The sequence below is a fragment of the Salmo trutta genome, unplaced genomic scaffold (assembly GCF_901001165.1).
Source record: "Salmo trutta unplaced genomic scaffold, fSalTru1.1, whole genome shotgun sequence".
Classification (NCBI taxonomy): Eukaryota; Metazoa; Chordata; class Actinopteri; order Salmoniformes; family Salmonidae; genus Salmo; species Salmo trutta.
In genome coordinates this window covers 51,105-64,337 of record NW_021822792.1, presented here as the reverse complement: position 1 = coordinate 64,337, position 13,233 = coordinate 51,105, and the positions used below count along the sequence as shown (strand labels likewise).

General features: G+C 44.5%; 1 protein-coding gene across 1 annotated transcript in view; it reads left to right on the top strand.

Moving 5' to 3' along the window:
- Window positions 1-13,233, top strand: part of LOC115184907 (zinc finger protein GLIS2-like) — a 49,260-nt gene that overhangs the window by 28,971 nt on the left and 7,056 nt on the right. The window lies entirely within an intron of this gene.

Below are 13,233 nucleotides of genomic sequence, written 5' to 3'. Positions count from 1 at the left end.
GATACATGAGGGCACAGAGAGAAGAGAAAGAGGGGGGTACAGGAAGATACATGAGGGCACAAAGAGAAAGAGGGGGGTACAGGAAGAGACATGAGGGCACAGAGGGAGAGAGAGAGAAAGAGGGGGTACAGGAAGATACATAAGGGCACAGAGGGAGAGAGAGAGAAAGAGGGGGGTACAGGAAGAGACATAAGGGCACAGAGGGAGAGAGAAAGAAAGAGGGGGGTACAGGAAGAGACATAAGGGCACAGAGGGAGAGAGAAAGAGGGGGTACAGGAAGAGACATAAGGGCACAGAGGGAGAGAGAGAGAAAGAGGGGGTACAGGAAGAGACATAAGGGCACAGAGGAAGAGAGAGAGAAAGAGGGGGTACAGGAAGATACATAAGGGCACAGAGGGAGAGAGAGAGAAAGAGGGGGGTACAGGAAGAGACATGAGGGCACAAAGAGAAAGAGGGGGGTACAGGAAGAGACATGAGGGCACAGAGGGAGAGAGAGAGAAAGAGGGGGTACAGGAAGATACATAAGGGCACAGAGGGAGAGAGAGAGAAAGAGGGGGGTACAGGAAGAGACATAAGGGCACAGAGGGAGAGAGAAAGAAAGAGGGGGGTACAGGAAGAGACATAAGGGCACAGAGGGAGAGAGAAAGAGGGGGTACAGGAAGAGACATAAGGGCACAGAGGGAGAGAGAGAGAAAGAGGGGGTACAGGAAGAGACATAAGGGCACAGAGGAAGAGAGAGAGAAAGAGAAAGAGGGGGTACAGGAAGATACATGAGGGCACAGAGAGAAAGAGGGGGGTACAGGAAGATACATGAGGGCACAGAGAGAAAGAGGGGGTACAGGAAGAGACATAAGGGCACAGAGGGAGAGAGAGAGAAAGAGGGGGTACAGGAAGATACATAAGGGCACAGAGGGAGAGAGCGAGAAAGAGGGGGGTACAGGAAGAGACATAAGGGCACAGAGGGAGAGAGAGAGAAAGAGGGGGTACAGGAAGATACATAAGGGCACAGAGGGAGAGAGAAAGAGGTGGTACAGGAAGATACATAAGGGCACAGAGGGAGAGAGAGAGAAAGAGGGGGTACAGGAAGAGACATAAGGGCACAGAGGAAGAGAGAGAGAAAGAGAAAGAGGGGGTACAGGAAGATACATGAGGGCACAGAGAGAAAGAGGGGGGTACAGGAAGATACATGAGGGCACAGAGAGAAAGAGGGGGTACAGGAAGAGACATAAGGGCACAGAGGGAGAGAGAGAGAAAGAGGGGGTACAGGAAGATACATAAGGGCACAGAGGGAGAGAGAGAGAAAGAGGGGGGTACAGGAAGAGACATAAGGGCACAGAGGGAGAGAGAAAGAAAGAGGGGGGTACAGGAAGAGACATAAGGGCACAGAGGGAGAGAGAAAGAGAAAGAGGGGGTACAGGAAGAGACATAAGGGCACAGAGGGAGAGAGAAAGAGAAAGAGGGGGTACAGGAAGAGACATAAGGGCACAGAGGGAGAGAGAGAGAAAGAGGGGGTACAGGAAGATACATAAGGGCACAGAGGGAGAGAGAAAGAGGTGGTACAGGAAGATACATAAGGGCACAGAGGGAGAGAGAGAGAAAGAGGGGGTACAGGAAGAGACATAAGGGCACAGAGGGAGAGAGAAAGAGGGGGTACAGGAAGAGACATAAGGGCACAGAGGGAGAGAGAGAGAAAGAGGGGGTACAGGAAGATACATAAGGGCACAGAGGGAGAGAGAAAGAGGGGGGTACAGGAAGAGACATAAGGGCACAAAGGGAGAGAGAGAGAAAGAGGGGGTACAGGAAGAGACATAAGGGCACAGAGGGAGAGAGAGAGAAAGAGGGGGTACAGGAAGATACATGAGGGCACAGAGAGAAAGAGGGGGTACAAGAAGAGACATAAGGGCACAGAGGGAGAGAGAGAGAAAGAGGGGGTACAGGAAGATGTATGCACAAGCTGTATGGTCAGATAAGCGCACGTCACAAGATGCCAGAAGGCTGAGTGATGAACAGAGAGGATGTGTTTTCATCCCACACTATGAACATAAAACACTAAGACTGACCTTTGGTCCAGACAATATAAAAGCAACATGTAAAGTGTTGGTCCCATGTTTCATGAGCTGAAATAAAGATCCCAGAAATGTTCCATACGAACAGAAAGATTATTTCTCTCAAATGTTGTGCACAAATTTGTTTACATCCCTGTTAGTGAGAATTTCTCCTTTGCCAAGATAATCCATCCATCTGACAGGTGTGGCATATCAAGAAGATGATCAAACAGCATGATTACACAGGTGCACCTTGTACTGGGGAAAGTAAAAGGTCACTCTAAAATGTGCAGTTTGTCACACAACATAATGCCACAGATGTCTCAAGTTTTGAAGGAGAAGCAATTGGCATGCTGGAATGGAATGTCCACCAGAGTTGTTGCCAGATAATGTAATGTTAACTTCTCTACCATAAGCCGTGTAACGTCATTTTAGAGAATTTGGCAGTGCGTACAACCGGCCTCACAACCGCAGACCACATGTAACCACACCAGACCAGGACCTCCACATCCAGCTTCTTCACCTGCGGGATTGTCTGAGACCAGCCACCCAGACAACTGATGAAACTGAGGAGTATTTATGTCTGTAATAAAGCCCTGGCTCCCCAGTGGGTGGGTCTGGCTCCCCAGTGGGTGGGTCTGGCTCCCCAGTGGGTGGGTCTGGCTCCGCAGTGGGTGGGCCTGGCTCCCCAGTGGGTGGGTCTGGCTCCCCAGTGGGTGGGTCTGGCTCCCCAGTGGGTGGGTCTGGCTCCCCAGTGGGTGGGTCTGGCTCCGCAGTGGGTTGGCCTGGCTCCCAAGTGGGGGGACCTATGCCTCTCAGGCCCACCTATGGCTGCGCCCTTGCCCAGTCATGTGAAATCCTTAGATTAGGGCCTAATTAAAGAATTGACTGATTTCCTTATATGATCTGTAATTTAGTAAAATGGTTGCATTTATATTTGTGTTCAGTACAGATAGGTCTTAGGGCTTGACTTTCTGTATGGCCTTTGTATATGATCTATCTATATTCACTGGTACTCTGTGTACTGACTGACTAGAGTGTCCTCTGGCCTACTGCTGTACTGTATGGTCCAGTGGACAGGCCCAGTGAGTCCACACTACACCCTACTCACTACACACTATACACTACACGCTACACACTATACACTACACACTACTCACTACACACTATACACTGCACACTACTCCCTACACACTACACACTATACACTACTCACTACTCACTACACACTATACACTACACACTACTCACTACACACTACACACTATACACTACTCACTACTCACTACACACTATACACTACACACTACTCACTACACACTACACACTACACACTACTCACTACTCACTACACACTACTCACTACACACTATACACTACACACTACACACTACTCACTACACACTATACACTACTCACTACACACTACTCACTACACACTACACACTACTCACTACACACTACACACTACTCACTACACACTACACACTACTCACTACACACTACTCACTATACACTACTCAGTACAGACTATACACTACACACTACTCACTACACACTTCTCACTACACACTACACACTACTCAGTACAGACTATACACTACACACTTCTCACTACACACTACACACTATACACTACACACTACACACTACTCACTATACACTACACACTATACACTATACACTACACACTACTCACTACACACTATACACTATACACTACACACTACACACTACTCACTATACACTACACACTATACACTACACACTACTCACTACACACTACTCACTACTCACTACACACTACACACTACACACTACTCACTACTCACTACACACTACACACTACACACTACACACTACTCACTACTCACTATACACTACACACTACTCACTACACACTACACACTATACACTATACACTATACACTACACACTACACACTACTCACTATACACTACACACTACACACTACACACTACTCACTACACACTACTCACTAACCCAGCCTGCCTGGCTTTGCCCCAGTGGCTGTCTGCCTGCCTGCCTGCCTTTCAGCCTGCCCATCTGTCAGTCTGCCTCACTGCCTGTCTGCCTCTCTGCCTGTTTGTCTGCCTGCCTGCCTGCCTGCCTGCCCTATATCCTGGATCTCTGAAGTTAATTAACTAGACATAATGCTGTACTGTGTGAGGCTTGATATGCAAGGGCAAGGCTGTGGCGTGCACACACACACACACACACACACACACACACACACACACACACACACACACACACACACACACACACACACACACACAGCGTACCTCACCTCTCAGCTTATATCCACAGCTAAGTATATGTTGCCTAAACGTCAGGGAGTATGTGTGTGTGTGTGTTACTGTATAGCTGTGTGTGTTCATGACTGCGTACTCTCTGTTGGGTCGTCTCCAGTTTCTGTTCATTTTCAGACTCTTTTTCCCTCCAGATCTGCCTCAGATCACAGCTGTTGATGGCCCTCACCTGTGTTGCTCTCTACCTTTCTCTACCTCTACCTCTCCCCCCCTCTCTACCTCTCCCCCTCTCTCTCTCCCCCTCTCTTCCCTCTCTACCTCTCCCCCTCTCTACCTCTCCCCCTTTCTACCGCTCTCCACCTCTCTACCCCTCTCCACCTCTCTACCCCTCTCCACCTCTCTACCGCTCTCCACCTCTCTACCCCTCTCCACCTCTCTACCCCTCTCCACCTCTCTACCCCCCTCTCTCTATCCCTCTCCACCTCTCTACCTCTCCCCCTCTCCACCTCTCTCCCTTTCCACCTCTACCTCTCCACCTCCACCTCTACCTCTCCACCTCTACCTCTACCTCTCCACCTCCACCTCTACCTCTCCACCTCCACCTCCACCTCCACCTCTACCTCTCCACCTCTACCTCTACCTCTCCACCTCCACCTCTACCTCTCCACCTCTACCTCTCCCCTATGTATTTTGTCAACCTGAAAACTGTCCCCTCTTTTTCCTCTTCCCTCTATCTACTGTACTATCCTCATTCAGACTCTATCTACTGTACTATCCTCATTCAGACTCTATCTACTGTACTATCCTCATTCAGACTCTATCTACTGTACTATCCTCATTCAGACTCTATCTACTGTACTATCCTCATTCAGACTCTATCTACTGTACTATCCTCATTCAGACTCTATCTACTGTACTATCCTCATTCAGACTCTATCTACTGTACTATCCTCATTCAGACTATCTACTGTGCTATCCTCATTCAGACTCTATCTACTGTACTATCCTCATTCAGACTCTACTATCCTCATTCAGACTCTATCTACTGTACTCTCCTCATTCAGACTCTATCTACTGTACTCTCCTCATTCAGACTATCTACTGTACTCTCCTCATTCAGACTCTACTATCCTCATTCAGACTATCTACTGTACTCTCCTCATTCAGACTATCTACTGTACTCTCCTCATTCAGACTCTACTCTCCTCATTCAGACTCTATCTACTGTACTCCTCAATCAGACTCTATCTACTGTACTATCCTCATTCAGACTTTATCTACTGTACTCTCATTCAGACTCTATCTACTGTACTATCCTCATTCAGACTACTATCCTCATTCAGACTATCTACTGTACTATCCTCATTCAGACTATCTACTGTACTATCCTCATTCAGACTCTATCTACTGTACTATCCTCATTCAGACTCTATCTACTGTACTATCCTCATTCAGACTCTATCTACTGTACTCTCCTCATTCAGACTCTACTATCCTCATTCAGACTATCTACTGTACTATCCTCATTCAGACTATATCTACTGTCCTCTCCTCATTCAGACTCTGTCTACTGTACTCTCCTCATTCAGACTACTATCCTCATTCAGACTACTATCCTCATTCAGACTATCTACTGTACTCTCCTCATTCAGACTATCTACTGTACTCTCCTCATTCAGACTCTACTATCCTCATTCAGACTCTATCTACTGTACTCTCCTCATTCAGACTCTATCTACTCTACTCTCATTCAGACTCTATCCTCATTCAGACTACTATCCTCATTCAGACTATCTACTGTACTATCCTCATTCAGACTACTATCCTCATTCAGACTACTATCCTAATTCAGACTATCTACTGTACTCTCCTCATTCAGACTATCTACTGTACTCTCCTCATTCAGACTCTATCTACTGTACTATCCTCATTCAGACTATCTACTGTACTCTCCTCATTCAGACTCTATCTACTGTACTATCCTCATTCAGACTCTACTCTCCTCATTCAGACTATATCTACTGTACTCTCCTCATTCAGACTCTACTCTCCTCATTCAGACTCTACTCTCCTCATTCAGACTATCTACTGTACTCTCCTCATTCAGACTCTGTCTACTGTACTCTCCTCATTCAGACTATCTACTGTACTATCCTCATTCAGACTCTATCTACTGTACTCTTCTCATTCAAACTCTATCTACTGTACTATCCTCATTCAGACTATCTACTGTACTATCCTCATTCAGACTATCTACTGTACTATCCTCATTCAGACTACTATCCTCATTCAGACTTTATATACTGTACTCTCCTCATTCAGACTCTATCTACTGTACTATCCTCATTCAGACTCTATTTACTGTACTATCATCATTCAGACTCTATCTACTGTACTATCCTCATTCAGACTCTATCTACTGTACTATCCTCATTCAGACCCTATCTACTGTACTATCCTCATTCAGACTTTATCTACTGTACTCTCATTCAGACTACTCTCCTCATTCAGACTAATATCCTCATTCAGACTACTATCCTCATTCAGACTATCTACTGTACTCTCATTCAGACTACTCTCCTCATTCAGACTAATATCCTCATTCAGACTACTATCCTCATTCAGACTATCTACTGTACTCTCCTCATTCAGACTCTATCTACTGTACTCTTCTCATTCAGACTCTATCTACTGTACTCTCCTCATTCAGACTCTATCTACTGTACTCTTCTCATTCAGACTCTATCTACTGTACTCTCCTCATTCAGACTATCTACTGTACTCTCCTCATTCAGACTACTATCCTCATTCAGACTATCTACTGTACTCTCCTCATTCAGACTCTATCTACTGTACTCTACTCATTCAGACTATCTACTGTACTCTCCTCATTCAGACTCTACTGTCCTCATTCAGACTCTACTGTCCTCATTCAGACTCTACTATCCTCATTCAGACTTTATATACTCTACTATCCTCATTCAGACTCTATCTACTGTACTATCCTCATTCAAACTCTACTATCCTCATTCAGACTCTATCTACTGTACTATCCTCATTCAGACTCTATCTACTGTACTATCCTCATTCAGACTCTCTACTGTACTATCCTCATTCAAACTCTACTATCCTCATTCAGACTCTATCTACTGTACTCTTCTCATTCAGACTCTATCTACTGTACTCTCCTCATTCAGACTATCTACTGTACTCTCCTCATTCAGACTACTATCCTCATTCAGACTATCTACTGTACTCTCCTCATTCAGACTCTATCTACTGTACTCTACTCATTCAGAGTCTATCTACTGTACTCTCCTCATTCAGACTCTACTATCCTCATTCAGACTCTACTCTCCTCATTCAGACTCTCTACTGTACTATCCTCATTCAAACTCTACTATCCTCATTCAGACTCTATCTACTGTACTCTTCTCATTCAGACTCTATCTACTGTACTCTCCTCATTCAGACTATCTACTGTACTCTCCTCATTCAGACTACTATCCTCATTCAGACTATCTACTGTACTCTCCTCATTCAGACTCTATCTACTGTACTCTACTCATTCAGAGTCTATCTACTGTACTCTCCTCATTCAGACTCTACTATCCTCATTCAGACTCTACTCTCCTCATTCAGACTCTATCTACTGTACTCTCCTCATTCAGACTCTACTCTCCTCATTCAGACTCTACTCTCCTCATTCAGACTATCTACTGTACTCTCCTCATTCAGACTCTGTCTACTGTACTCTCCTCATTCAGACTCTGTCTACTGTACTCTCCTCATTCAGACTCTATCTACTGTACTATCCTCATTCAGACTCTATCTACTGTACTCTTCTCATTCAAACTCTATCTACTGTACTATCCTCATTAAGACTACTATCCTCATTCAGACTATCTACTGTACTATCCTCATTCAGACTATCTACTGTACTATCCTCATTCAGACTACTATCCTCATTCAGACTTTATATACTGTACTCTCCTCATTCAGACTCTATCTACTGTACTATCCTCATTCAGACTCTATTTACTGTACTATCATCATTCAGACTCTATCTACTGTACTATCCTCATTCAGACTCTATCTACTGTACTATCCTCATTCAGACTCTATCTACTGTACTATCCTCATTCAGACTTTATCTACTGTACTCTCATTCAGACTACTCTCCTCATTCAGACTAATATCCTCATTCAGACTACTATCCTCATTCAGACTATCTACTGTACTCTCATTCAGACTACTCTCCTCATTCAGACTAATATCCTCATTCAGACTACTATCCTCATTCAGACTATCTACTGTACTCTCCTCATTCAGACTCTATCTACTGTACTCTTCTCATTCAGACTCTATCTACTGTACTCTCCTCATTCAGACTCTATCTACTGTACTCTTCTCATTCAGACTCTATCTACTGTACTCTCCTCATTCAGACTATCTACTGTACTCTCCTCATTCAGACTACTATCCTCATTCAGACTATCTACTGTACTCTCCTCATTCAGACTCTATCTACTGTACTCTACTCATTCAGACTCTATCTACTGTACTCTCCTCATTCAGACTCTACTATCCTCATTCAAACTCTACTATCCTCATTCAGACTCTATCTACTGTACTATCCTCATTCAGACTCTATCTACTGTACTATCCTCATTCAGACTCTCTACTGTACTATCCTCATTCAAACTCTACTATCCTCATTCAGACTATCTACTGTACTATCCTCATTCAGACTCTATCTACTGTACTATCCTCATTCAGACTCTATCTACTGTGCTATCCTCATTCAGACTCTATCTACTGTACTATCCTCATTCACACTATCTACTGTACTATCCTCATTCAGACTCTCTACTGTACTATCCTCATTCAAACTCTACTATCCTCATTCAGACTCTATCTACTGTACTATCCTCATTCAGACTCTATCTACTGTACTCTCCTCATTCAGACTACTCTCCTCATTCAGACTACTCTCCTCATTCAGACTACTATCCTCATTCAGACTCTATCTACTGTACTATCCTCATTCAGACTCTACTATCCTCATTCAGACTCTATCTACTGTACTCTACTCATCCAGACTCTACTGTCCTCATTCAGATTCTTCTATCCTCATTTAGACGATCTACTGTACTATTTTCATTCAGACTCAATCTACTGTACTCTCCTCATTCAGACTCTATCTACTGTGCTATCCTCATTCAGACTCTATCTACTGTACTCTCCTCATTCAGACTACTATCCTCATTCAGACTCTATCTACTGTACTATCCTCATTCAGACTCTATCTACTGTACTCTCCTCATTCAGACTCTACTATCCTCATTCAGACTCTATCTACTGTACTCTACTCATCCAGACTCTACTGTCCTCATTCAGATTCTTCTATCCTCATTTAGACGATCTACTGTACTATTTTCATTCAGACTCAATCTACTGTACTATCCTCATTCAGACGTTATCTACTGTACTATCCTCATTCAGACTCTACTCTCCTCATTCAGACTCTATCTACTGTACTCTCCTCATTCAGACGTTATCTACTGTACTCTCCTCATTCAGACTCTATCTACTGTACTATCCTCATTCAGACTATCTACTGTACTATCCTCATTCAGACTATCTACTGCACTATCCTCATTCAGTCTCATATCATCATCTATCTGGGCTGAGGTTAAATGCACACTCACTGACAGTATGAACACACACATATTTGCGGTACACACACTCACACAACTCTCTCTCTATCTCCACACATAAAGTAGTCCTATCTGGTGGTGTTGAAGGTTCCTGTCATGTGTGGAAGGTCATTTGAAGGGCTGTAAGGTTGTTCTAGCTCTCTGTAGGAGCGAAGAGGTGATGGCTGAACTGAAGAGGGCTTTCTCCTCCTTTCTCCCTCTGTTTTCTGTAACGTAACAAAATGTGGGAAAGTCAAGGGGTCTGAATACTTTCTGAATGCACTGTATGCCACGTCTCAAAGCACTGTGAGCTCAACATGACCGTAACGCACAGTTAGGTGTAAGGTGCCACGTCTCAAAGCACTGTGAGCTCAACATGACCGTAACGCCCAGTTAGGTGTAAGGTGCCACGTCTCAAAGCCCTGTGAGCTCAACATGAACGTAACGCCCAGTTAGGTGTAAGGTGCCACGTCTCAAAGCACTGTGAGCTCAACATGACCGTAACGCCCAGTTAGGTGTAAGGTGCCACGTCTCAAAGCCCTGTGAGCTCAACATGAACGTAACGCCCAGTTAGGTGTAAGGTGCCACGTCTCAAAGCACTGTGAGCTCAACATGACCGTAACACCCAGTTAGGTGTAAGGTGCCACGTCTCAAAGCACTGTGAGCTCAACATGACCGTAACACCCAGTTAGGTGTAAGGTGCCACGTCTCAAAGCACTGTGAGCTCAACATGACCGTAACGCCCAGTTAGGTGTAAGGTGCCACGTCTCAAAGCCCTGTGAGCTCAACATGACCGTAACGCCCAGTTAGGTGTAAGGTGCCACGTCTCAAAGTTCATCCAGTTCAAATAGTATGAAAAAGACGAGTGATTTGTATTTTGTAATTGTGTGTGTGTGTGTGTGTGTGTGTGTGTGTGTGTGTGTGTGTTGGCAGCATGCTGCCCTGCTCCATTGTCTCCCCCATCGTTAGGTTGAGAAGGGGCTAACCTCAGGATTACTGTCTCAGGTCTGATCTGGGGTGGCAGTACTGCACCACGCTCCACCACAGGAGTACGGGGAACACACACACACACACACACACACACACACACACACACACACACACAGAGACTGTTCTGTCTGCTACTGCACAGAACGCGGTACCAATGCACCAAGTGTGGAACCAACAGGACCCTGTACAGCGTCTACCCCCAAGCCATTAGACTGTTAAATAATGAACCAAATAGCTTCCCAGAATATCTGCATTGACCCTTTTTACACTGTTTGGACTCATCACATAGACTGCTGCTACTGTTTACTACCTATCCTGTGGCCTAGTCACTTTACTCCTAGTTATATATGAATGGTGTCACGTGATCGATGGCTTTGTTCATTCACATATACAGTCATTGGTCTGTGTGTGTGTGTGTGTGTGTGTGTGTGTGTGTGTGTGTGTGTGTGTGTGTGTGTGTGTGTGTGTGTGTGGAAATGCACACCAGTCCCAGTGCTGTGGAGCGTGACACTGTAGAAAACAGCAACAATGATCTGTGATAAAGCCAGAAGTCCATTATTCAGCTGTGTGATTGGTGTAAGTTTCTCCTATGGGATAGTGTGAGAAAACACAAGATAAACATAGAGATAAGGGAATGAGAGAAAGGGCATTTTGCAGACATAACTGGTATTGCACCTATTGGAGACATAGAGGAGGGAGAGAGAGGGGTGGATGGAACAAGGGGGTGTGGGAATGGAGGGGCTCCCTGTGGACTGACTTGGACATGGGAACACAGAGAGGCACTAACGAAGCGTGGCCGCCCCTCACTGACTTCACAGGGCTGGGATGGAGGGGTTCAGTCCAATCTGCAGGAGTGTGAGAGAAAGAGAGATGTGTGTGTGTGAGAGAGAGGGAGATGGAAATAGGGGGTAGCGGGGCCCCTATTCAGTTCCACTTCCATCAGAAACAACCAAAACACCTTGGTTTGAACAAGGGACCAATCACAGCACGTTTCCAGAAGTCAGTCTGTACAGCATGTCCTTGTTCTCATTCAGCTTCTCAGAGTTCAACTCTGAAAGTCTATTTGCTGTCTGCTTTGGGATACACACAGACACACACACACACAGACACACACACACAGACACACAGTCAGACACACAGACACACAGACACACACACAGACACACACACAGACAGACAGACACACTGTCGTGTCTTTGGGTACCATTAAACTGAAGATAGGTTTATCAATTAACTCCCTGTAATTATTATCACGCGATTAAACTGATTCATCGTTTAATTGTAATTAACTAGGAGATCGGGGCACCAAGAAAAATATTCAGATTACAAAGTTATAATTTTCCTAATATAACTTTCCTATATTATAATATAGGCCGATTATCTTCTGGTTTCAATGGCGTATTTTACCTCGCGTCCAGTCTCATTCCAAACGTCGTAAATTGTTGTATCTGCACGAACCCAGTCTTTACTAAAATCATCCATACATCAATTGTCTTAAAATCATTTATTTACTACACTAAGTAATTAACAGAAAACATACAAACAGTAATTATCGTCACAAAGGATTGGTATAGTAATGTGCCCTAATGGCTAACAAGCATGGCTGGTCTGTTAGACAATGGGTCATAAACGGTCAGCTGAGAAGTTACACAGAGTTCATTAATATTAACAATTGACAATTGAAGGCTCACTCATTCGGGAACAATTGCAATCAATATATATTTACGCTCATGTGTCGTCGGGATCCCTTTTGAAGAGTTATGTTCTGATGGAGAGTTTTGTCCGCGTTCTCTCTCTCTCTCGGTTAGAATGGATCTTTCAGAGCGACATTCATTAATGTCGTCATAGAATGGATGTTTCGTTGGTCTTCGCGTTCGATGATATCATTTACTTAGCTGCAGACTAATAATTAATATCAAAGACTTGTTCTTATTCTGTCGATATCAATAGTCTAAAAGTTAACCACGTGGTATGGTTCACTTTCAGTAGAGTACTTGGATGATAAAACCTAATGGCCATGGAGTGCAGGCCTGGTCTGTTGAAATGTAAATCAGGGGGTGTTTTATAGTGCCCATAGAACATGCTTGTCAAATGACGCCTGGTCCTGTATGTGTCCCTGGGGGCGTGCCTATGACTGAGTTAGACTTGGTTACAGAAATACAATTCTATCACATTAACATCAGTACATAGCATCTCAATGTATTACAAATAGCTTTATCCTTATAA